Here is a 27,409-nt window from a genome sequence, read left to right as displayed (position 1 = left end):
TTCCTATCTTTAGGGCGCTTCTTTCGGCGGCGCTTTTTCTTTGCATTCTCTTTCATGTCGCCTTCTGGCGCCTCGTGCTGGCCGTTACACATCTCATCGGCCCGGATCGGTCTCTTACCCGCACAGTCTGAGTGATTTTCACTTAAATCAACACTCTCCCTGCCTCGACTGGCGGACAGCTCAACCAACTCTTGAACAATGCAGCAGGCTTTACTCGAGTTATGCAACTCGCACTCTTGCGAACTGCCCTCTACTGCATTGCCCAGCTCACGCTGTGCATAGACACACAGCCCGTCGGTATCGATCGCTGTCTCACGCGCACAGTCCGAATGATTAATAACTGAATCATCCCTATCTAAGCTATCTAGACTGTCGGAGAGCTGCCCCGATCCCTGAACAATGCAGTTGTTCTCTCGTTAGCTACGGAGCTCGCCACCCCGAGAACTATTCTCAACTGCACCGTCCAGCTCGCACTTCACTTCTGCACGCAGATCTGGCTCTACATGGGTGCTCGCGTCTGTCGGGTCAGCAGTACCCTTTTCTTCGCTAGCAACCTCGCTAACATTACCAGCGACGCACACGCGCGCTAACTGTGCCAATTTGTTCGCAGCTGGCCTAGCTGTCTCTACAGTCATGTGTTGGCACAGCACCTCGTCGCTCTCCCTGCGGCCTTTAACGGCCTCTGTTGCCACTAAGGCATCGTTAGCTGCTAGCCTTTTCCCTTCACTTATGAATGTGCAGCCAATCTCACAGGCACTACTCTTCTCGTCGGATTGTGGCGAAAATCCGCTAGACACTTCCTCATTCTTGTGCTCTGTCCTACCTACAGAATTTTCAGACAGCCGTTGTCTCTGTGCCATTAACTGATTACAATATTGTATCTGTTTGATCAATGCTGCCTTCTCTCTCTCTCGTACTTTTGCTCACGCTCACGCTTACGTTCTTGATACTCACGTTCGCGTTCATTCTCACGTTCTTGACGCTCACACCTAAGAGTAAGTTCTTGAAGTTCACGCTTCCGTTCATTCTCGCATTCTTGACGCTTACGCTCACTCTTACGTTCACGACGCTCACGCTCACGTTCGCGAGGCTCACGCTCCCGTGGTTCTTGTATCACCTCCCAAGCAAGCTCAATGCTTTCATCATCATTGCCACTATCTTCAATCGCCTTTATGATAGCTGGCCTTTTCATCTGTTCTTCCGCCTCAACTCCCAAATCGTCGCACACCAACAACAAGTCTAACTTCGTCAACCTTCTAAGATCCATGGCAGCTGCCCCGACTAGTGGCTAGAACTGTTTTCCTTAATCAATTTGTGCAAACACACAATGCAACAAATTCCCTATTCCCAGAACTATCAAAATGAACACACAACATTTGAGTCTGGCGAATCAAAAGGAAAAAAACCACGCCCTCACCTACGGTTGCAGCACCCTACCATCTGGTTCATTGGTCCGCTGTTCCCGGTTCCTCAGGACTCCCTGGGTCAAAGGCTCGCTCTTCTTCGCTACTCCCAGTTCCTCGCGACTCCTTTGGACGAAGGCTCTTTTTCGCTGTTCCGGGTTCCTCAGGATTTCTCTCGACGAAGGTTGATCCGTAGCGCTGCCACCAGTTGTTGCATTTGGAGGCGATCCCACCGCTAGCAACCAGTTGTTGGAGTTGAGGAGGACTTCGGAATGAAAACTTGGGAGGTTATTTACATTATGTACAGGGAGAGTCAATTAACAGTCGTAGAGTCATTACGGGCCGGCAGCAACTCGGACGCTGTGGCCCGTGGCAAGAAGCTCGAAAGAAATGAATCAGGGAATGCTCTAGGAATGCTCCCGGTCTGCGTCTTTTGAGCCCTTCGGTGTCTCGAAGGCACGTCACGTTCGGCCAACGGGAGAGCCCGCTCAGGTAACGCCATTTTCGGCCAATGGTAGGCGCCCGTGCGATGGAGTCACACCCGGCGAAGAGAGTCGCTGCTCGTGTGTTTGTCCGAGGGCTTTCTTCTCCCTGCGGTCTTGCCTTGCTGGCTTGCAATGCGCCGTCACCATAGAGGGAAGGGGCGACGCCGCCAAGTTGTCACGGCGCATTACAGCCGTCAGGTTGTCACGGCGCATTACAGCCGTCTTGCTTCGGGACCCACTTTACCCGCCACAGTGCCAGGCTCTCGCTTTACTTTCGGGGAGAGCCAAGCAGTGAATAGTTCCACCGGCTGCACACGAAGTGGGGTCCGCCAACTTGTTTGCACGTGCCGTGCCTCAGGAATGTGGTATCCGTGCTTCTGCGCTCCTCAGTTAGCTGTGGTGCGATTTGATGTGGTCTGGGGAACTCGAAGTAGGCTCAGTAAACGGCCCCGTATGTAACACCGCCGGTGTTTGCTCGGCGTGACTTTGTCATAAGCTACTCCGTCATCAGATTGGCAGTCCAGTGCGGGCTGCGCCCACTGCTTCTGACTGGAGTCGATATTAAGTGCGATAGCTCTAATGGGTGCTCGAGAGCAACAGATCCTTCTCTACAACCCACAGTTAGTTTATGCGATTTTTGTAGAAAGCCACATTTGTAGAAAGTGATCATTAGTAGATAGCCTTGGAAATGCATACAGACAGCTGGCCCACCTGAGCGTTTTTTTTAATGTGTGCATTCTTTAGTTTTCCTCAGAGTTAAATGTATCTCGCGTACCGCCATAGCACCGCGTAGACAGAATAAGAATGCTAGAAAAAATGAAACGGACAAGAAGCGGACGTAGGACGCCTCCAGTCCCCCAGGTCCACCGGGTTCACGGATGTCCCACTGAATACTGCTATGTTTTCAGTTTTTATGGCGATAGCAATTATATTCACACTCCAGGCGCCTTTCTGCCGTCGCCGTCGCCCTGATGTTCCGTATAAAGTCCAAGCATTCAAAGCATGCAAAGGTGAGCCAACGATGGCTGTTCAATCTCGCGCGCGCAACGGAGGTTGCGGGGAGGAAGTACGCCGTATTTCGTTGCGGTCAAGGCACCGGAGGAAGAGAGGGAGGGAGGGGAGCTCTCTGGCGAATGCTGCGTACGGCGCTGTTTTGAAAGCGATCGGCGATGAGTCCGCAGTGTAGATGCACCGAAGGCTCATAGGTTCGTGGGCGCTGTGTCCTCGCCGCTTAGTTCGCGTTGAAGCGACAGGTAACACGAAGGTCAATTCGCTCGCTGCTGCTGCTGCCTCGCTTCCTCACTACAGCCTTTTGATAGCGACTTTCCGCGGTCGTCCAGGGAGATGTGTTCATGCTTGCTTCTGCACGTATGACACCATGCTTGTTAACTTAATTAGTAAGCGAATGTTTACAAGCTTATGCGGCTTATTAAAACTACTATCCTTACTTCGTATCATCATCAGCAGCGGCCAGGTTACGCCCACTGCAGGGCAAAGGCCTCTCCCATACTTCTCCAGCTACCCCGGTCATGTACTAATTGTGGCCATGTTGTCCCTGCAAAATTCTTAATCTCATGCGCCCACCTAACCTTCTGCCGCCCCCTGCTACGCTTCCCTTCCCTTGGAATCCATTCCGTAACTCTTAATGACCATCGGTTATCTTCCCTCCTCATTACATGTCCTGCCCATGCTCATTTCTTTTTCTTGATTTCAACTAAGATGTCATTAACTTGTGTTTGTTACCACACCCAATCTGCTCTTTTCTTATCCCTTAACGTTACACCCATCATTCTTCTTTCCATAGCTCGTTGAGTCGTCCTCAATTTAAGTAGAACCCTTTTCGTAAGCCTCTAGGTTTCTTCCCCGTACGTGAGTACTGGTAAGACACAGCTGTTATGCACTTTTCTCTTGACGGATAATGACAACCTGCTGTTCATGATCTGAGAATGCCTGCCAAACGCACACCAGCCCATTCTTATTCTTCTGATTATGTCAGTCTCATGATCCGAATCCGCGGTTACTACCTGCCCTAAGTAAATGTATTCCCTTACCACTTCCAGTGCCTCGCTACCTATTGTAAACTGCTGTTCTCTTCCGAGACTGTTAAAGATTACTTTAGTTTTCTGCAGATTAATCTTTAGACCTACCCTTCTGCTTTGTCTCCAAGTCAGTGAGCATGCATTGCAATTTGTCCCCTGCGTTACTAAGCAAGGCAACATCATCATCGAATCGCAAGTAACTAGGGTATTCTCCATTAACTCTTATCCCCAATTCTTCCCAATCCAGGTATTTGAATACCTCCTGTAAACACGCTGTGATAGATAGATAGATAGATAGATAGATAGATAGATAGATAGATAGATAGATAGATAGATAGATAGATAGATAGATAGATAGATAGATAGATAGATAGATAGATAGATAGATAGATAGATAGATAGATAGATAGATAGATAGACAGATAGACAGATAGACAGACAGACAGACAGACAGACAGACAGACAGACAGACAGACAGACAGACAGACAGACAGACAGACAGATAGATAGATAGATAGATAGATAGATAGATAGATAGATAGATAGATAGATAGATAGATAGATAGATAGATAGATAGATAGATAGATAGATAGATAGATAGACTTTATTAAAAGAATAATCAGAAAAACCGCTAATGGTCGGGGCCCTTAGTCCAGGGCTCCGCTGGCTCTTGCCATCTTCTCAGCTCTCTTTATCAGCTTGAGCTGGTCGTCGTGGGCCGAGCTGGACAGCAGTGCCTCCCATTGCTCCCTCGTTGTGTTCGTGTCTGGGTGTTCTATGTTGTGTAGTGTGCACTCCCACGTAATGTGGTATAGGGTTGGTGTGGTCCCACACCATGGGCATTCGTCCCTGTAGGCTGTGGGGTGTATCCGATGTAATATGTGTAGGTTCGTGTAAGTGCCTGTCTGGAGCCTACGCCAGGCAGCGGCTTCTTCTGTCGTTAGGTTTCGATGGGGTGGTGGATATCGCAAGCGACGCCCTCTGTGGTAGTTCACGATGGCTGAATACTCGAGGTCGACAGGGTCCAGGTCTTCTGCAGCCGGCGTGATGAGTGCTCGGTTATGTACGAATCCTCGAGCTGCTCTGTCGGTTTGTAGGTTGCCCGTAATGCCAGTGTGGCCCGGTATCCAGATGATGGTTTGGGTGGTGAAGTCCTCAGAGTCCTCTTTGAGTATTACGGCTAGGACTTGTGCAGCAGGTCTTCCAATTCTACCTTGTAGGAAGTTGCGGCAGGCCTGCTGGCAATCCGTGAGAATCGTCAGTGGTTGGTTTGCTTGTAGGCCCTCGCGGATCGCTAACGCGATGGCCAGCTCTTCGGCTTCCGTAATCGTGCAGGGGCGGGTCGATGCCGCGGAGGTAACGTGGCCTCGGTGGTCGCATGCTACTGCAACTGCGCCCTTGTTGTTCGTCCCATACATGGCGACGTCCGTAAAACGGGCCGTTGTACTGAACCTGAACGCTTTCTCCATGTACTGGGCCCTTGCTCTCCCCCTGCCGTAGTGTAGGTTAGGGTCCATGTTGCGTGGTATCGGGGCAACGTGAAACCTGTCCTGGACGTGACGAGGTATCAAGTAGGTTTCTGGGGTTCATCTTGTTATTGCTGGGAACCCCAAGGTTTGTAGGACCTGCCGGCCCGTGCGCGTCCGCGCAAGTCTCTGTTGTTGCGAGACGTAATGGGCTTCTGTCAGTTCGCTGAGGGTGTTGTGCAACCCTAGCGCCAATAATTTTTCAGTTGATGTACTCATCGGTAGGCGGAGAGCGGTCTTCAAAGCCATCCTCAAAAGTGTGTCGGCCTGCTTTGTCTCGGACTGTGTGAGGTGGTAGTAAGGCAGGCTATACGTGATTCTGCTCACCACCAGGCTACTGACCAGTCGGAGGGCGTCCCTTTCCTTCATGCCTCTGTTCTTGGATGTTAAGCGGGAGATCATGCGTGATATCGCCTTGACACTGGTTTTAAGGACACTGGTTTGACACTGTTTTTTTTTTTTTTTTTTTTTTTTTTTTTTACGGTGGCTCAGGAAGCTCTGAACATACTTGTACGTTCGCTCGCCGCAGTTGGTGTTGGCCAGCCCTTCTTGGATTCCTTGGTGGCTGACGTTGTCGAAAACCCCTTTGATGTCGATTGCTAGGATGACGTGTTCGCCGCTGCGGGAAACGTTACTGAGGACTTCTTCCTTGATTTGAAGTAGCACATCTTGTGTGGACAGGCCTGCGCGGAAACCGAACATGGTGTCCGGCAGGTGTTTGTTATCTTCCAAGTGTCTCTGTAGTCTCGTGTTTATAATTTTTTCGTACTCCTTGCCGAGGCAGGACGTGAGCGATATGGGTCTGAGGTTTTCAATTGCCAATTTCTTGCTGTGAATAGCATTGGAGAGATCGTATCTCCCTGCCTGACGCCTTTCTTTAATGGGATTTTGTTGCTTTCTTTATGGAAGGCTACGGTGGCTGTGGAGCCGCTATAGATATATTTCAGTATTTTTACATACGGCTCGTCTACACCCTGATTCCACAATGCCTCCATGACTGCTGAGGTTTCGACTGAATCAAATGCTTTCTCGTAATCTATGAAATATATACATAACGGCACATTTCTCCATCACCTGATTGATAGTGTGAATATGGTCTATTGTTGAGTAGCCTTTAGGGAATCCTGCCTGGTCCTTTGGTTGACAGAAGTCTAAGGTGTTCCTGATTCTATTTGTGATTACCTTAGTAAATACTTTGTAGGCAACGGACAGTAAGCTGATCGGTCTATAATTTTTCAAGTCTTTGGCGTCCCCTTTCTGATGGATTAGGATTATGTTAGCGTTCTTCCAAGATTCCGGTACGCTCGAGGTCATGAGGGATTGTGTATACAGGGTGGCCAGTTTTTCTAGAACAATATGCCCACCATCATTCAACAAATCTGCTGTTACCTGATCCTCCCCAGCTACCTTCCCCGTTTGCATAGCTCCCTAGGCTTTCTTCGTATAGCTTCGTATAGCTGTCTGGTATTTGCTATCGCAATCGATGCTTCGCCTTTCGGGCAAAACTGCGACTTCTTTTTGATGCTGCAATTAGCACTGGATATTTCCGCAGGGTGGGTTACAAAAAAGACTGATTATAATATTTGCATGAATGTAATAAATTCAGACACAAATGGAAGCATATATACAAAAATACAGAACAGCGTCCGCACAGGGAAGGTTAAAAAAAGAACAATTTGCCGACATTTGAAACAAAAGTGTCAAATATTGACTGAAGAACTTCATCATTTGTTAGACTGTGACAGCTAGAGAATTCTCTGAAAGAAGGGGTAGTTGAAAGAATTAGGACGTGTGCGAAAGAGTTATTGTCAAATCATGGTTTTGTGGTGCCATATTCAGATTAGAAAACATTATTTTTGATATTTGTGTGTTGTAGGTGCCCTTTAATTAGATTATAAAATATTTTAAACGGGAGCCGCGATTACTTTGGCCCCCTGTGGTAGAAGGTTAACTGGCTTTGGCTTAAAAAGTTGTAATTGAAGAGCGTCCAAAACGGGGCCCATTTTAACAACGCTTTTTGCCCGGAAAGGTTGTTTGCTATTGGTCGCGACGCTAGTGACGCTGTAGTGACGCCGACAGACCGCCCTTGTGTCGTCATGCCGGCGTTCGCTGTGACAGCGTGCGATACGGCAGATGCCAGTAGAGGGTCTTCTGATTAGCTGAGCCCCTTGGTCGGCCAAAGAGGTACTTGTTGGTCGAATACGTACTTGAGGAAGCCACCGCGGCACCAATAAGACACGAAGAAAAGAATACAGGTTCTCTGGTTTCGTGGGGTTGATACAGTGTAGCTTAGAAGGGGCAAACGTGGTTAGCGATAATTTTAGTAATGCGATTAGGTGAGCGAAAAGGAAAATTTTGGAGACCACCGCTTTAAGCGAAAATTATTTCTTCAGGCTCGGATTACTATTTCAGGAAATAAAGTTTATTTCTCTCTCTCTTCTAGCAAAGCTCGGCAACGTGAAATTGTCTCAATATATAACTACTTTTGTCGAAACCGTGAACTTCGGCTGTACCACATAGTATCATCGCAGGCTGCGGAGGAAAAAAAAGTCGCAGTTTCGCCCGAAAGGCGAAGCATCGATTGCGATAACAAATTAGTAGACAGCTATACGAAGTAAGCACGGTAGTTTTATCAGCCGTATAAACTCGTAAACATTCGCTTACTAATTAAAGTAACAAGCATGGTGTCACGCGCGCACAAGCAAACATTAACACATTTCACTCGATGACCACGGAAACTCGCCGTCAAATACTTGGAGTGGGGAAGTGCGGCAGCAGCAGCGAGTGAACAGACCTTCGTGCTGCCTCTCGCTGCAGCGCGAACTAAGCGGCGGGAATACAGCGCCCACGAAGCCATCAGCCCTCGGCGCACCTCGAATCTGTACTCATCGCAGATCGCTTTCAAGACAAGGCTCGCGCGGCCACGCCACACGCAGCAGCCAGCGGAGTAGAACGCGTCGAGCTGAACTTTGCGTTATTTTTGTCGTAGTGTTGCGGAGATGATTTCGTCTTCTGCTCTAAAGCGAGCTGTTACATTCCTTTAAAGATTCACTTGAATCTGTCTGCCATCCTTCCCTTCTTTCGACAATTTATCGTTGTGTAGAAGCCGCCGAGAGGCTTATGTCCGTTCTCTTCTGATATCCACCGATCAACCAAGCCTCAACTATATATGGTAGTGGGGCAGTTTAGACCGAAGGGCTCGGGAGGCCAACCTAGTGTGAAATGTGTTGATTCTAAAGCGCAGATTTTTTTCCTATACTTTCCCGGGCTCGGCGTGGCTGTCTGGCTGCTGGATGGCGGGTTAGTCGCTATCTTGACGGATATATTTGCGGATATATAGGCAAAGGTTATATGAAAGTGCACATACGGTGGTTTATATAGCCTATGAATATACTAACCAAGCATATGTATCCTCTTTTCTGTAGAACAAAAACATAACTTCCTACATAAAACCTGAACAATGTCGACTCACGGATCAGCATACGGATCTGTTAATGAACTGGCGCACTACATTTATTGGAGCCTTTGATTTGGTTTATTTCCTTTGATTTAGCCACTGGTTAGGTTTAACGGGGGGTGGGCCCGTTCTTAGTGGATCCCCCAGAATGTGTATGTGTGAAAGAAGAGGCACAGGACCCCTAATGTTCCTTGAGGTGTGCCATGCCTTTCTGTACATACACCTGTCATCACCAACTTGCACAGTTGTAATATATTTCATCATTCGTTTTACGTAACATTCGTTTCACATTAGCTTCTAACATGTGCGATGAACCTGCATTTCTTTTTTTTTTTTTTTGATGAAGCTTTCATTTCGTGAATGTTCTGGAAACGAACGAAGTTGTTAATAATCATTCACGTTGTTTAAAACACTTTATGCAAATTATTATTTTATACCTTTATCGCTGCCTGAAGCATAACAGGAAACTAAACAAAACAAAAACGCAATACTCGAAAACACCCAGTCTGGTTAATGACCCGCGTCGTCGGGTTCGATCTGTAAATGTCCTCCCAAATTGCGTGGAAGCGATGCGCACATGCTGGCGGCTTCAGCTGTTCGCGTAAACATCTGTTGCGAAACTGTTGACAGCGCCACCTGTGAGAACGCGCGCGCAAGGGGAGGGGCGCACTAGTTTACTAACACACGTGCGCGCAGGAATACACTAACATGCGCACCCGTCGCCCCTCCATATGCACGCGCACACGCGCACACCTTAAAACCGCAGTGGTGGAATAGCAGTAGCCTACCGCCTCGTCTGCACGAGTTTGCGTGTTCGAATCTGAGTATACCAACGACAACACACATTCTTTCTATATTTACATACACTCATAAGCAGCGAATTGTATTGGCGCATAAAACAAAACACTGCACATTGCATTTTGACTTTTGAAAAATAGAATATTGAACAAGGATTTAAAAAATGACTAAATTCTTGTTTTGTCGCTGTAATTACTAAATTCTGGTGCAAAATTCTTGCTTACTATGGAAAGGTATTGAAACTTCAATTAAACGGAACATTGTAAGCCTTCCATTTGAGGCACATATTACCATTGTTTGCATTGACTCCTCGCTTCCAAATGAGTTCAATAAGGTAACATGGATGAATTAATGTTATGAGCGTCCCTTTGGAACGGGGTGGGGTTGCTCCATCAAGCTCTTGTTATCTTATTACCTAATGTCCTACCTATGTTAAAAAAGAAAAAATAACACGAATAATTCCCATAACCAAAGTTTCTGAACCCTTATTGTGAACTTTATTTTTGTACGCCTCTGTTGTCTGTCGTTTCGCTACTTTTCTTACACCAATCTTCCAATCGTCCGTTACTAATCTATACTGCAGACATGTTTGCCTTCCCCTTGCTCTCACTGAACCCAAAGGCTTCAACGAGGCCAGTGATTCCTAAATCTACCACTGGGCAGATATTTTCACATTCTAATACAACGTGCTCCATCGTTTCCCTAGCCTTAACACAGCAAGCACATGCTTCTTCCTTCTTATATCTCGCTTTGTAAGGGCGTGTTCTAAGGCATCCTGATCTGGCTTCGAAAAGTAATGAACTTCCCTTTGAGTTATCATAAATTGTTTCTTTCCTGATTTCGTTTTTTTCCTCTTAAGTAGTTACTCATGGCAGGTTTATTTTCCATTGCCGCCACCCATGAGACTATTTCGGTCTCACTGCCTTTCCGCTTTACGTTCTTTGTTGGTGCGTTGCTCACCCGACACGCCGCATACTTGCTGGTAAGCTTCCTAGTTCTTTTCCTCTACTGTGGATCAATATTATCCTTTTACACACACCTGAACACTCTCCCAGCCCATTTACTTTGTTCCCTGTTCCTCAGTAGTCCCTCATAATTAATTTTACTGTGAGCTTCCCTCACTTCAAAACTTGTCCAGCCAATATCAACCTGCACAGCTTCATTTGTAGTCTTCCTATGAGCGCTCAATGCGAGGTGTTCCACTGAGCTTTGGTTGCCATCGAGTCCTGATGTGCGCCTATGCAAGCCACCTATGATATGCGCATATGACATGTGCGCCTATGCGAAATCCACCAAGCGTGCTTATACTAGCCCTGCAAGCTTACCGACAAGGTATGGCCAGGGATCGCAGCCCTGTTCTGCGTAATCAAAAATCAATACCTACATGAAACGAAGTCATCTTGTCAGCTCATGCGTATCTCTAGAGTGCAGCGGCCTCTTAATTAAAGAGTTTATTATATTCAGCGGCTTTGATTTGCTTGAGTTTCGCTGATTTTGCCGTTGGGTTATGTCGGCTGTTCCCCTAATTGATCAATCTTCCAGAAGGGGTCTGGGCCACTGTGACAGGAAGGGTACAGAAGCCTTACATGTGCTTATAGATATGTGCCCTACTTCTCTGCACGTACCATTGAGGTCAGCAATCTTCGCTCGACAAGCGTCACAGATCGCCTTCGTGGCATCGCGGCGGATAGGTCTCAAACGGTACCTCCGACTTCGATGTTTGCATTTCGACATAGCTTGCGAACGGTATAAATATTCGAAATGCATCGGGTTAAGTGCGTCGGCTTTCTGGGGCATAAACGTCAGCCTTGCTTGACGTTACATGCAGCATACAGGTTGAAAGTAGACAAAACTGCACGCGTCGCCCTTAGTTGTATCGCATTTGATTATCTGACTAACTGAAGCTTCGCTTCATGTATTTTAACCATACGCGTTGCAGGTGCTTAATTTTTATTCTCGTCGGCATAGGCTTTTCATCCTTTCCAAACTTATGGAAGTAGCGGTAGGTGGGAAAATTCAGCTCTAGCTTGAAATACAGGCCTCGGAGACACAAGAAAAGTGGCCGAAGCAAAACACCCTCTTTTATTTTTTGCTCCGGCGCGCGCAGTCGTTTCGTCGTGTGGTCCGTGGTCGTTGCGTGTCGTTTTGGGGTGCATCGATGCGTGAGGGACTAGCCTAATTGGTTCCACCCTGGGCAAGACAAGAGGCAAGAAATATTGAACAGTTCATTCGCCTAGGTTTCAACTGATGAACATAGCTTCACCTATCTTGTTAGAAATCAGAAAATCGATAGACGTCCATGGATAAAGTGTTCGTCATATTGAATGTACATAGAAAACAGGTAAAAATATTCGGGATGCTAGGGACAGAGATAAACATTAGAGATGATTTCTGAAACACCGCATTCGCTCGAAACTACGCCGATTTCAGTTGTTAAATGGCACCTGAGATATGAATTACATAAAAAAAAAACATTATATTATTTCAATGTTTCTCCCCTCTATAATAGTGTAAAGCCTTATCGGTAAAATAAATAAATAAATAAATATGTAAAAATGTTTTCATATCTGTGACGCCACACCAACATGCCAGCGCAGTGTTCTCGGCGAAAATTTAAAAAAAAATGAAGTTTAAATTTTATTTTCTCTTCAAATACCATCCTACTACCACGAAATTAACGGGAATAGACATTCCAAAGAATACTTTATCAGTTCCAATTGATTTTGTGTTTGTCTCTACTGTCCCCTTAAACTAAATAAATGCCCGCGTGGGGTATTGCGAGAAGATAACTCTCAAAAATGTGCTAATTTGTATTGTAGCGCTGCTACCCGTCATTCTAACAGTGTCATCATAATGACAACCAGCTCTTCTTCTCTTCAACCCTGTCACGAGAAGTATAGAAGATTGTGGCTTCTTCACAACTACTTCGCTAGACCGAGCTCCCTCTTCCTTATACGATTACTCCCCAATTACCTAGTAGTCGTACGATAACTCCCCGTTGTTGTAGTTTTTTTTTTGTTCTTTTTTTTTTGCATCATCACTGGCCGCTACTGTGTAGTAAGCAGGTCGAAGGCCGAACCTAACGGTACGTCTTTGGACGTACACGGAATGGAAACCCTACGTATCACGGCGACTCTAAATAGCCACACTAAATGAGCTTAAAGTTGTTCACACCCTTAAGGGTCCTTAAGTATGCGAATCGTTGTAAACTAACATCTTTAACCCTGTGTAAGAGTGCGAATTATAAACAGAAAACCTTAAAAATGTAAATTATGTGCTTTCGTCTATTAGCCGGAAAAAACTCGTTATTTCTACAGAACTAAAATGTCAAACTTCCCTTACTTTTTTTTCATTTTGACCCGGAATCACAGTGACGGTACGTTGGTTTGACATAACGGATTTCAGTGTAACTTGTCGCCTATAATGACCGTTTTGTGCACAAAAAGAAATGCGTGAACATTTGTCAGGTCGAGTATTTGATCACTTTACGATGAAGTGTCATTCATTAGCGATTATTTATAAACAATAACATATAGCCCCGAGAAGACGCTGTGAAAATCTGTGACGTCATGGGGAAGTGTTGCGGGAACTTTGTGGTGACGGCGCTTTTTCATTGCGTCTCTTGTGGCTTAGCCATCCCCCTTTCGAGATAAAGGTATTTTTTTTGTTTGTGTGTGCATGGAGAAGCGTACTTTACTCATACAGGTTAGCTTGGTATTGTAAGTGCTATTAGCGTATTTCGTCTTCTCCGTGTGTACATGGGCGTCATCATCCCCGATGTACAGCTTCGTCGCATTTAGACTGGAGCGTTTGCTTTAGCACAATAGTAGGCGACCCTAATATTTGTCCTATACTCGCGCACTTTTCTTGACTATGAAGCGAAGGCTATGGAAACTAAACGCGCCTCTTTCACCGCTGCTGGAAGTAGTCCCGCAGTTTTGCTCACGTTTTCTTACGTGGAAAATACGAAACAATACTTTTTTTGTTTTTTACAGCACCCAATTTGAAACAATACGTAACATTCACTAGCCAAACATTGGTATCTTATTTTACTTTTAGTTTACTCTTTCGAGTTTTCGCACACCCTAGAGCGTCGCACATTTTGCGCATTCATCAAACGCAAGATGACGCCCGCGTCTTCTGGAGGGTGTTCGTCGCTTGCCGTCCCGCCAATCAACTCCCCTCAGAGGCTGTTGACTAACTTTAGCAACTAAAGAGTGTTGAAGCACATAAAAAAGTTTTTCCAGCGTCTGCGCGGAAACCAAGCGAGCCCCTCTAGAAATCGCAACTATCGGCACCTACAAACAAGTGAGCGGGCTGACTGCTTCCCCGGCTCTACCGACGGCAGCGCGTCGTCATACGGCTGCTGCGGAGCTCCTACACAGGCTGCGATGCTGGCTGTTAAGAACTTGGTACATATCGTATGTGAATAAACATTGATTCACGCCGTATTGTATCTGCCTTGACTAGAGAGGTCGTGCAAGATTGGCGAAACCGAAACCGGTGCCGAGCGCGCCCGGACTACATTGCGTACGAATACAGTCAGGTCCAAAAGCTCCGCCCCCGTAGCTCTCGCTTCATAGCCAAAAGAAGTTGTCCGCGAGTGTCTCTTATACCCCTGTCACACGGACGCGGCTAAAGTCCTTTTAACTCCCTTCAACCAAGGACGTCTTTATCTCGAGGGAGATGCGCGCCGTGTCACACGGCAGTCCTTTAGCAAAGGAAGTTTAAGGAAGTTCCTAGCGAAAGGAGATGGAAGATCTCCTTTGCAGACTGAAGGGAGTACTCTTGTTCCCAGCGTGCTTGAATTTAGAGTCACGAAATCACCCTCATTTTTATTAATTTCAGTTTTACCAGCAATTATAACAGTTTTTATTGCATATAATACAGTATTTGAGCACTGACAAAGATATTTGAGTTGAGCAGCAACATCCGACTCTCGAACCGGGCGTTCTCGGAATGGCTGCTGCGTTTGCCCTGACTGCGCCATTTCTTGTTGTAATAAATAATTGTATTTTGTAATAAAAGACAAGTAAACAAAACTTTTTAGCAATATATAACGTGTTTCTTTCATGACTGCGTACGAGGTAAGCAGCGCCTAATGGGCCCCCAGCGGCAGCTTTGAAAAGCTCGCTTATAGGCCGTGTGACACGGAGCTAACTCTTTTGAGGTGAAACTCCCTTGTGGTCCTTTAAGGGAAGGAAGTTTGAAGGAGATCCGAGTTGCAGTGTGACACGGGTGGCACTCTCACCTCGGCGTTGGTGTTATTTGGGTTAAGCGAGCGAACGTCTTTCCCCTGGCACGATATCCGGGCGAGGAGCGAGGGAGGCGAGGAGGAAGCGCAGCGCGCGTCACCTGGTGGGGCGTGGCCCCCCAGCGAGCGGCGCACGAAGTGCACCTCACGCGCCCTCTCCGGTGCTGACGTCAGAGCATGTAACGAGCGCGCGCGCGCAGCTTCGGCGAGCGAGCAAGTGAGCGCCGGGAGAGAAGTGAGAGAGGAGAGAGGGACGTCACATCCACTCTGTTCGGCAGATATTCCGTCTATACCAGGTAACTGTTTTCCTTTAATTAGCCGGTTAAATATCATTCCGCCTTCTTGTTTGTGACGTCATTTGCGACGTCATTACTTCCGCTTTCTACTTCCGGGTTTGCAGGAATTTTGTTGAAGTCGTGCTCGCGTGGCGGGTTTCTAAAGTCTACAAGTATGTGCTTTGGTGTGCAGTAATCAGTGATTTCTAGTTGTTTCTAATTATTCCAGACACTTCAGTAATTCAACATGTAACTAAACTTATGTCCTGATATCATATCTATAATGCAACCCATTAATTTTGTACTGCACTATTTTTCTATTTGTTAATGATTTGAATTTCGTTCCCGGTCGTGTCAGGAGGTGAAACGGAAGTGCTGCGCAACAAACAAGAGTGTCAGTCGCTGCTCGTGCCACTAACAAAAACCGCATTTCATTGAGGGATAGGAACCTGCGTGCTTGCATCTCCGAGCACGTGAGCACTGCGCTTTGATGAGTCACCCCCAACCCCTCCTTTTTCTGAGATAGATTAAAAAACGCTTTCGCATACATAGTAATCACCTTGAATATTGCGACGACCTGGAAGATAGAAGGAATGCATTTGCATGAATCGAAACTATTTCGCATGCGCCTTCGTACCAAGTCACATATATTTGTCAAAAGAGGACGCATACTCGCTTCGAGGAGCCCAGGCCTTTATCTGTGGTTGAAAATAGAATAAAATTATGCGCGAGGATGCGGGCATTGGTAGTTACGTCACCTTTTTATACAGATTTAATATAGCCAAAGAGCTTCGCACAGTGACTTATCGAAGTTACAAGTATTGGAGAGACAGCTAGATGAAGTAATAATAATAATAATAATAATAATAATAATAATAATAACAGAAACCAACAGTTCGCGCTTATGTACAAAGGCCGTAATCAATTCGTTGACGTCGGTAGTAGGAACAGCTACACGCATTTGTGGTGCTTTACAGCACCAACTAGGCTTGCGCAAGGAGAGTCACTGCTTATTGGAAGTCTGTAGATCGATTTCAGACGCATAGGTTGAAGGTTCTGTTAACGACCACCAAATTGCTAGTGCGCAATCGTTTTTCGCACATCACCCCATTTTTGTCAGTTTACTGTTTAAGAAAAGAGAATAGAAAGCGTCCAAAATTCTTACGCCAACACTGTCGCCGTGTCACAGTTCCTAAACCACGAATAGAGGACGACATACAGCGTCGAGCCAAAATATGTTTCGTTCCTGCGCCAGCATGAGTTCAGTGAGGACAGTTCTGTTACTGCAGTAAAACACGTTGTGGGGATAGTTGGTGCGTAGCTTTCAATAGGTGAAGCGCGAACAGTAACGGAACACTAGGAAGGAACAAAGACAGCACTTTCCTGTCTTTGTTCCTTCCTAGTGCGCCGTCACTGTTCGCGCTTCAGCTATTGAAAACAGTTCTGTTAAATTTCACCTCGGGAGAGAAAAAAGAAATGACGATTGGAACCGGTTTCAGCCGGTTCATGTTAGTTTACGTCAGGAGCGCGCCTCGACGGAGTTCCCATTGGCTGCCACGCCGCGTTAAGAGCGGCGCCTCCATGGAGCAGAGCGGGCGAACAGGAACAGCTGCAGTCTCGCTAGCGCGCCAGCTGCTGCGTGAGGGGAGAGGGCACCACTGCGCCGCCGCGTCACCTTCGCTCTCGGCACGAGCACTAGATCCTGGACTGAACAGAGCCAACGCCTCCTCGATAGCAGGCCCGTGCACTCTGCTTTAGGACGTAGCGGTACTCGACTAAAATTTCCACTCAAGCCCGGCGTGAAGAAAGCTGCGACGTCAAAATCACCGCCGCCTACTCGGGAGCATCCCTATTAGATTTTATTTACTAACTGTATGCCGCTAATAAAAAACTACTGGAAGTCATATCAACCCCGCAACATCGCACTCAGGCGAAAATTTCGCCGCTCAGCTGCCTGCCAAATAAGTGAAGGGAGTTGGCACTCACCCATTCCCGGTCGTCCAGCACCGAAGTGATATTCAACTGGAGAAAGCAGAGTCACCAATTTATGACACCATGACATTAGCTGAGGCCAAGTAAAAGAGCATTTCTTTTACGATTCTAAGGGCATCAAGGCAATCGCACAAATGTGCACAATGTCTGTAAGCTGTAAACTGTCTGCACGTAACATACTATCGTGAGCAATATGAGCGGGAACACGCGATCGCGTGGCGAATAGCCTTGAAACCGAGTTGGAGCGATACACGGATGGCGCTGTCGAAAACAGAGGGGAAAGGGGGGGGGGGGGGGGACGCTCTTTCGCTAACTGGTGGCACTCTCACCGCGTCTGCGTTTGTCGAAAATGGCAGCTTACGGCATTTCACTGGCCGCAGATAGCCGATAAGACGGTTACGTGCGCAGTTACTTACATTGAGTCATTTTTTTTTTCACTCATGCTTTTCTTTTTTCTTTCTTTTGTTTAGAGCGCAGCTCTTCGGCGCCCGTTCCCGCGCTTAGCGTAAGGTATCTTCACACATACCTCCGTAGAACCTGGTGTATATATTATGGAGCACGAAAAAATTTTCCAAAAGCCAGGGGAACTCATACTTCAACGTGTTGTTTTCACTGGCTTTACTCCACAATAAAATAACAAAAACGTAGACGTTTCGCGACCTTTGCGGGTGGCATCGTCAGTACACGATGCCACCCGCAAAGGTCGCGAAACGTCTACGTTTTTGTTATTTTATTGTTGAGTAAAGCCAGTGAAAACAACACGTTGAAGTATTATGGATCGCATCGTGTCACGCGTTCCAGACAGACGGACAGATTACCCGGGGAAGTAGCTCTCGGTTGTTTACGCTTCAAAACAGTGCTGCTATTGGCCCCGCTTCGGTGCACAAAATTAAGTTATCAGTAACCGCAATGTCAAACAGCTTTATTAATGTACGCTGGCGATGCGAAGTTCCGCACTTTCTATCAAAAAACGCATGACGGGAGTGCTAACAGTTATTAGAACAGCGTCCTCCTTTCCACTTTGTTTCCGACGGCAGCCGCCGCATATCGCCCATAGCAGGGTTCGAGCTATCTGACACGCGCTCCTGTGTTCCGGCTCATATTGTTCATGAAAGTACCTGCAAATGTTATGCTTTTGCGGAATGAGATTTCGTCGTTTGTGGTGTGTATCGATACTGCCTACACCTAGTTAGAGGTGACTACAAAGAGGGCCACTGCGTGAATCGTTGTGCATATAGACCTCATGTAAACACTCAAGAGACAAGTACACCCTACAATTAATCAGCTAACATTACACACGAATAAAGATACGTACCCAAAGAGCCTAGAAAATTTGGAACCTTCTTTTTTTTCTTTCTTATTTTCTCTCTCTTCTTTCTTTGCAGCAACAGCGTCGGCCCATATTTGTATCATCTCAAAAAAAGATACCGATGAAAAGCATCGATGCCTCACAAGCATGGCTGAATGGCTACACTATGACCTGTTCGTGCACGTCTTTTTTCATCGGAACACAAATTTATCTTACATTTGCATGTGATATTGCGTAATTAATAAACACTAAAGGCTTTGACAAAAACATTAGTCTACGGCTGTCCATGGACTGAAGGTTACACGAATTTATCGTGTCCTGCCCAGCATTTCTTCGGCGGTATTGTCCTAAGGATGAAGTTTCTATTTCAGCTAAGCCGCACGACTCTTTGCGAATGTCGAGATCCACCGCAATGAAAAATTCAATGTTAGTACTTTTTTCTTTGCCGTCATTCGATGCGTTCTAATATAATGCGATTCAGTCCTTGTACTTGGCATAACATGCAGTAATATATCAACATTTAACAACATAAACAAGTATGCAAGAGGAAACAGAAGCAATATAGGCGGATCAATTAAACAATTTTAGTACTATTACCACCTCAGATGAGCAGGAAATTCGCTGTAATTCTTTAGAGAAACCAAATAACTGGAAAACGCTATATACTGTGGCCAAATATTTCAGAAGCTAAATGATTCAGGAATCGGTCTCTGCTTAGGGGCGCTCTCTTTCGCTAAACCTAGCGTCAATGACTATTCAGAACAGTCCTTAGACTTCCCATGAGATGGTTCGCCTAACGACTCAGGAGATAAAATGAACTTTTCTCCTGAACGTTTATACGAACTTCATACGATCTTGCAGATAATTTTTGCCGTTTTGAAAGGAAAACGGGGCTAACAATTTCCCCCCAAAAGTGAAAGCCGAACTGGTAGAGAAAAAGCAAACATACTGTACTGCCGTGTACCGTATGCTGGAAAAAATTATATCAGGATCCAACGTACAAATTGGAATCTACGTGAAGCGAAGTGGTTAATTAAATGTTTTACAACTAGCAGCGATGCGTACAAATTTCTCGACTTTCAACCTACGTAATGTCTGCATCGTACGTCCATGACATTCTTACTAACCTACGTAACGTGTAATCTCATGCCGTGTTTATATATGTATATACTCAACAACGTTATTACAACGTGCAATCTATTATATTGTGCAATTAGAATGTCGTCTATACCCGTTTGCTCCCTGACCCTAACCGCTCTCTTTTGCCTCTTAAAGTTATGCCTAGCATTCTTCGTTCCATCACTCTTTGCGCGGTCCTTAACTTGTTCTCCAGCTTCTTTATTAGTCTCCAAGTCTCTGCCCCGTATGTCAGCACCGGTAAAATTCACTGATTGTATACCTTCCTTTTCAATGATAACGGCAAGCTTCCAGTCAGGAGCTCACGATGTCTGCCGTATGCGATCCAACCCATTTTTATTTTTCTGTGAATTTCCTTCTCAGGGTCAGGGTTCTATGTGATTAGTGGACCTAGGTAAACGTACTCCTTCACAGACTCTAGAGGCTGAGTGGCGATCCTGAATTCTTGTTACCTTGCCCGGTTATTCATTATCTGTGTCCTCTGCATATTATTCTTCAACCCGACTCTTACATTCTCACTGTCAAGGTCCTCAATTATTTGTTGTAGCTCGTCCCCAGTGTTACTGAACAGGACAATGTTATGTGCAAATCGAAAGTTGCTGGAATATTCGCCGTTGATCCTTACTCCTAAGCCTTCCCCGTTTAATAGTTTGAGTACTTCTTCCAAGCACGCAGTGAATAGCATAGGAGAGATTGTGTCTCCTTGTATACTCCTTTCTTTATAGATATCTTCCTACTTTTCTTGTGTAGAATTAAGGTAGCTGTAGAACCTCTGTAGATATTTTCTAAGGTATTTCCGTAAGCGTTCCGTACTCCTTGATTACGTAATGCCGCTATGACTGTTGGTATCTCTACTGAATCAAATGCCTTTGCGTATTCTATGAAAGCCATATAGAGAGGCTTATTATACTCTGCGGATTTCTCGATAACGTTATTAATGACATGGATGTGATCTACTGTAGATTATCCTTTCCTGAAGCCAGCCTGTTCCCTTGGTTGACTAAAATCAAGTGTTGCCCTTGTTCTATTGGAGAATATTTTGGTAAATATTTTATATAATACTGGGAGTAAGCTAATAGGCCTATACTTTTTCAATTCCTTAATGTCCCCCTTTTTGTAGATTAGGATAATGTTTGCATTTTTCCAGTTTTCTGGGACCCTTGCAGTCGATAGACACTTCGTATAAAGAGCCGCCAGTTTTCCAAGCATTATGTCTACTCCATCTTTGATTAAGTCGACTGTTATTCCATCTTCTGCCGCCGCTCTTCCTCGCTTCATGTCTTGCAAGTCCTTTCTGACCTCATCGCTAGTTATAGGCGGAGTTTCTGTATCCTGTTCATTACTGTTTCTAATTGAGGCATCCTGACTCCTCTGGTACTGTACAGGTCAGTATTGAATTCTTCCGCTGCTTTTACTGTATCTACGAGATTGCTGATGATATTACCCTGCTTATCTTTTAGTGTATACATTTTGATTTGTCCTATGCCAAGTTTCTTTCTCACTGATCTCAGGCTGCGTCCGTTTTTTGCGGCTTCTTCAGTCTTTCTCCCGTTATAGTTTCGAATATCACTTATTTTCGCCTTGTTTATCTGTTTTGACAGTTCCGCGGATTCTATCGTATCTCTTGAGTTGGACACTTTCATTTTTTGTCGTTTCTTTATTGGGTCCTTTGTTACTTGGGAGAGCTTGCCTACTGGCTGCCTTGGTGCCTTGCCTCCCACTTCGATTGCTGCCTCTGAAGCCAGTCTAGTTACGGTTTCTTTCATTATCTCTGTGTCATCTTCATCTCTCTGTTCTAAGGCAGCATATTTGTTTGCAAGTACCAGCCTGAATTTGTCTGCTTTTACCCTTACTGCCTCTAGGTTGACCTGTTTCATCTTGAACAATTTTACTCTTTCTCTCTTCAAATTGAAGTGAATCCTAGCCCTCATTAGCCAATGATCACTGCACTTTACTCTACCTATCACTTCTACATCCTGCACTATGCTGGGATCAGCAGAAAGTATGAAATCAATTTCATTTCATGTTTCACCATTAGGTCTTTCCAGGTGCACTTTCTGTTGCTGCGCTTCCTGAAAAAGGTGTTCATTATTCGAAACTTATTCCTTCCTGCGAATTCTACCAGCGTCTCTCCTCTAGCGTTCCTAGAGTCGACGCCGTATTTGCCAGTTGCTTGTTCACCAGCCTGCTTTTTCCCCACTTTTGCATTGAAGTCGCCCATTACTACAATATACTGAGTTTGAACTTTTCTCATCGCTAATTCGACATCTTCATAAAACTGATCTACTTCCTCATCATCGTGACTGGATGATGGAGCATAGGCTTGTACTACCTTTAATCTACATCTCTTAAGATTGATTACGACTACAGCTACCCTCTCATTAATGCTGTAGAATTCGTCAATGCTGCGCAGACCTAAATGTGCCAAATTTTCTTTTCAGTGCCACTAATTTACTTTGTTTACAAGAACCTCCCTCAGAAATGTGACGTCAATCCGAGCATTTCTGACGTGTTTTTTTTTTTACTCTTCGCGACGTCGGTCATTTTTTGTCACAGCGCAGTTTCGCGTCAAGGGCACCGTCTACATCGGATCAGGATTGCAGGATTGATCAGGATCAGGATTTTGCGCACTATACGACGAATCAAAGCCACTACTTCTTTCATCTCAGCGATGGCGCTGCGTTATAGCACACAATGACGACGTGGGCCGGAAGGCTGTGACTGCACTTGCTTCAAGAACATTGGATTCACCCGGAAAAGAAAAGGAAAACTATGTACGTCTAGACAAAAGCCTCACGGTTTTTTTGGTGTGAGCCATTTCCATAATTTGCATTTCTATAGCCGGTTCCCCATAGTGGCATCGGCTAACGTCACCGGCGTCCCGTTTCGAAGGGGAGACAAGCGAGGAAACGCTCTCTCCTGACGGTGACGGGACGGGGTGGATGACGGCTGCGCGAATCAGGCGCGAGCCCACGCTGTGAACTAATTTGCATCCTTCAGGACGAGCACGCGTGCACATCGGCCTATAACGCTCACTTGCATACATGTTTCGTAGTAAAGGTGGAAGTCACAGGCCAATTTACGCCCTTGTGCACCCTAAGGGCGTGAGTTAGTTGACAGTGTACGGAAGCACCGACGACTGGAACGCGCCTCGAGTGTTTGTATAAGGGTAAAACTGCTATCGCGATAGAAGAAGGCGAGATCATTCAGTACGACGACCACATTGCGCGTTTAGATGCAACAAGGGTTTTGTGTAGGTTGCATGTGATGAGCCCATGACGCTGCGACAAAAAAACTAATAATGTCCAAAGTGGCCGTGCTTACCGGTGTGCACGTGACCTGAAAGGAAATGACAGGAAAGAAAAGAAGTCAGTTTCGTCGTTATCCATTCGTTGCAGCATCACAAACTGGCCACAAAATTTGACCAAGGTACTCAGAAACGCTTTGGTTGTAACATGGAGATTCGCCTCCTACAAAATTGGTGCCTTCGCAAGGAATGAAAAGTTGTCAGTCACTTTAGCATACGCTATAGAGGATTAAGGCGATAGCCTGCGCGCTCACCAAACATTCGTCAAATTACTTGACATTCTCATTCGGATGCGTTGTTACCTCCTACACTTGTTTTCAATTTACTTGTTTTTCTATTTACTTTTCTTTTTCGGTCGCCTAGACATCGCCATTGGTTCTGCGTAGTTAATGGCACGTTATAACGGTTGTGGCAAGTCTGTCACACTTCAACACTTCAACAACACTTCAACACTTCAATCGCAAGGGTAGCTTTATACATTGACTTGTATATATGGTGTCTTCTACTTTCTTGTAGCGCAGGCAGAATGACAGGGACATGGAAAGGCAAAGTAAACGAACACAGAGCATTAACCTTCAGCAACAGCTTTATTTCCAGTTCTCGCAGGCGTACTTAAACTCCTCAAAACGTCATAAGACACGTGTACATTGCTCGGCAAAAAACCAAACCGGGAAAGCGACCCGCAGACACATCTGTGGCCAGACTGATTATTTAGAGGGGTGTCCGCTCAACGCGAACAGAGATACTCGAGGTCTTTTTATTTTGTTGATGAAGGAATACTGGCGCATGCGCTCCAATTTCGGTACCATAACGCCGGACAGTCGACCCATCAGCCTAAGGCTATCGCCTTAAACTTAAATATGGACTATATGGGAGTCGCTGCTAAGCTCTCGGCTGCGAAAAAAAAAGCTATGTCCCTTGCGTATTATATCTTGCTAAAGAGACACTGTTCGTATCCGTAACTGTATGCCCTAAAGAAGAATTAAACCTAATCCCTCCAAAGACGAGGATACTTGTCTTTTTCATAGCGAGCTGGAAAACGTGAAGTCACTTAAGTGGCATTTAAATATTTTTTACAGACGCTATGTTTGCCCAATGGGGTCACTGAGGCCGCTGCGTTCTCGGTCATGTCGCAACTTCTGTTGTGTGTAATGGGCAAGACAGTGCCGTGGTGGGGAGGTGAAAAGAAGAGGACGACAAAGAATGCGCGCGCGGAGGCGAATCCCGTGCTAGGTGAAAGACGACGACATGGAAGAGCGTGAGGAACGAGAACGCGCGGCGCAAGAAGATGAAAGGAATCCAATCAGAAGAACCCACCGAGTTTCCAGGGACCAATCGCTTGCGAACACGGAACTCCGAAAGTCACCAATCAGGCAAAGCCGAATTGGCCAGAGCGGCAGAAAAGTGAGGCGCACTGGCAGAAGAGGGGGAGAGTTCGTGGAAGCGACGCAATGGCGAAGATCGGCCACCGCATCGGTAGCTGAAGACAACCCGTCGGGTTCCGGACACGAGCCTCCAGGACTTCACCCTACCGGGGCCTAGGCCTACCAACCCATTCCCAGGCGTCGCAACTCTGCCCGATCACGGACTGCTGTCCGAGGCCGGCGAACTCCTGCGCCTGCAGGCGGAGCGCGAGCAGTCGGGCTAAGGGCCCGAACTAGCGCCCAGCTGCCCGGCCAGCACGTCGCCTCCATCTGCACGTGCTGCCAGGCCACCTGCGTCCAATCTCCAAGCCGGAGCTGCCGTGCCGTGGTCGCCCGTTCGTCAGTCAACCACATAGACCTTTTGGTGAGACCAACGCCGCTTCGCCTCACCTCCACCCCTCCACGTCGACCTGGTGCACGCCATTACACTCGTGGCCCGCCCTAACTCGCCTGGTGTAGATACTGTTCTAGCTTTGAGTGCATTGGTTGCTTGCTGTCAATTTTTAAACTTTCTTTGCCTGTTCTCCAAACTTTCAGGGCGCTGCTGTTATGGTCTTGACGTGCATGCCGCTGGGTCTTTTGCAACACCACCAGGTGGCGCTCGACTCCGCGCATCCCTTGGTGGGGCAACCCACCGCGCCGTTCCAAAGGGGACGCTCATAACATCCATCCATCCATCCATCCATCCATCCATCCATCCATCCATCCATCCATCCATCCGTCCATCCATCCATACATCCACCCATCCCTAAACGCATCCTGGCCGGCGCCGCCGCGGGCCAGGATGCGTAGTTTGTGTGAATGGCAAGCGTTGTGCTTGCTTTCTGATGCGACAAAAAAAAAATGCGAGTGCTGGGCTGTGGAGGTCGCGTGCTGGGCTGTGCTACTCTAAGCATTACAATCGTCCATAGCCTGAAGATATCGGTTGTAGCTGGCGTCTCAGCGTGCTGGTCACGTATGCAGAAGGAGCACGTATGCGCCAGCAAAATGGCTCCAAAGTGGGCACACAGCGTCGAGGACACCCAGGCCTGAAACAAGCATCGCCGGGAACAGGGCTGTCTTCGCTACTCAGCGAAACGTGGTGCAGACAGCAAATATATGCGTGCAATGTATAGATACAATTTTATAATAACTCATTGAATACACACAGCCCTATAATTAAATTAAGGTTTAACACTTTTGCCACGATATGATGTGCCATGTGAGGCATTGATAATACTCTACTCTCAGAGATCGTTAATAATGACGCAAAACAACACCTCAAGCAACGCCCTTTCGGTTCCCACGCACTGCATAACCACAGTGCGTGGGAACCGCATACTTTATGTTCTTACTAACTTTTTTATTGAGTGTTCATATTATGTTTTTGTTTACAACAGTTACACTAACAGTTTTGTGTGCGTTTTGGAACAAACGGCTTTGTCCTCAGTTTGATCGTCGGAGGGAGCCATCTGATAAAAGAAAGAAACCTCCATCATAAATCCTGTCGCGGACGACCATTTGTGATGCAGGTTCTTTCTTTCCTTTCTTTATTTTTTTGGTCAGACAGTTCCCTGCGGTGGGGCCTCCGAAACCCAATTGAGGACAAAGTCATTTCTTCCAAAACGCACACAAAACTTTTAACACAACTAATGTAAACAGAAACACATAAACTAAACACTCAATGAAAAAAAAATTCAGAGCAAGAAACCGTTGCACTCAAAGCTAGAACGGTGTCGACACCACGCCATTTAAGGCAGACCACGAATGTGATCGCGCTCAACAGTTCGACGTGGAGGGGCGGAGGCGAGGCGACGAAAAGAACGACGTCGGTCTCACCAAGAGATCCATGTGGTCGACCGACGAAGGGACGGCTAGAGCGCAGCAGCTCGTGCTTGGAGATGGAACGCAGACAGCCTGGCGGCACGTGCAGATGGAGGCAGCATTCTGGCCAGGCAGCTGGGCGCGAACTCGGTCCCGTAGCCCGACTGCTCGCGCTTTGCCTGCAGCAGCAGGAGTTCGCCGACTTCGGGCAGCAGTCCATGATCAGGTATAGTTGGGACGCCTGGGAACGGGTTGGCAGGAGGCCCCGGTCGGGTGAAGTCCTGGAGGCTTGGGTCCGGAACCCGTCGCCCCGTCTTCAGCTCCCGGCCGGGTGGCCGATCATAGCAATCGCGTCGCTTCATGGAACGTTACCCTCTTCTTCTGCCAATGCGCCTTGCCTTTCTGCCGCTCTGGCCGATTTGTCTTTGCCTGATTGGTGACCCTCGGAGTTACGTGTTCGCAAGCGATTCGTCCATGGAAACTTCATGGGTTCTTCTGATTGAATTCCTTTCATTTTATCTCATTGCGCCGCGCGTTCTCGTGCCTCACGCTATTCGATGTTGTCGTCTGTCACCTACATTGGGTTTCGCCTCCGCCTGCATTATTTGTCGTCCTCTTCTTTTCACCTCCCCAGCATGGCACTGTCTCGCGCATTACACACATCACAGAGCTACAATTTGTGTCCAGTCTCTGTGCCGAGCTGCTTCATGCATATGCGTGTAATGCAACTACATGTACGTAGAGAAAAGCGGTGATAAGCAAATACGGGAGCGCCTTGCAATTTCGTAACGCTCCGTCGAAGACCCGCAAGCGCCGCGGTTTACCGTTTCCTGCGAGATCACGGCGCATACTCGACACCACACAACTGGCACACTGCGATTCTCGCTTCCTATCGGGAGGGAAGTCGAACGTATCTTTACAAGCCCAAATCTGTCGCTATGGTCAAGTTTCTCCCGATGGATAACATTTGCGGCCCTTAAGTCGTGGCTCGGCATGCACCCTCAACAGTGCATTCACAAGCGACTTACTTCAAGAACGGTAATGGTGTACGCGTCCAAACAAAACATACGCGAGTTACACTCTTAAAAACGTTTGCGCCCTTTGGGAATTATTTTGTCCCAGAACGATATTCGTCATCTGCCTGGCCCTTGTGTTTTCTTTCTTTAACCCTACGCACCAGGTACTTCCAGATGACGAAC

The 27,409-nt window shown here is 46.7% G+C and overlaps 1 long non-coding RNA gene across 2 annotated transcripts in view; it reads right to left on the bottom strand.

The window, feature by feature from the left end:
- Window positions 1–27,409, bottom strand: part of LOC129384459 (uncharacterized) — an 80,584-nt gene that overhangs the window by 37,513 nt on the left and 15,662 nt on the right. Inside the window, exons 5-7 of one of the 2 annotated variants that reach the window (XR_008612172.2) lie at window positions 23,001–23,015; window positions 17,225–17,260; window positions 11,765–11,899 (exon numbers count right to left, since the gene is read on the bottom strand). This is a non-coding gene — a long non-coding RNA (uncharacterized lncRNA). Of the gene's footprint in view, window positions 1–11,764; window positions 11,900–17,224; window positions 17,261–23,000; window positions 23,016–27,409 lie in introns of those variants that run through there. The other variant, XR_011890207.1, reaches the window with a different exon arrangement.

This window comes from Dermacentor andersoni, chromosome 9 (assembly GCF_023375885.2).
Source record: "Dermacentor andersoni chromosome 9, qqDerAnde1_hic_scaffold, whole genome shotgun sequence".
Lineage (NCBI taxonomy): Eukaryota > Metazoa > Arthropoda > Arachnida > Ixodida > Ixodidae > Dermacentor > Dermacentor andersoni.
Note: the sequence above shows the minus strand (reverse complement) of the source record. Positions and strands in the feature narration are given on the sequence as shown.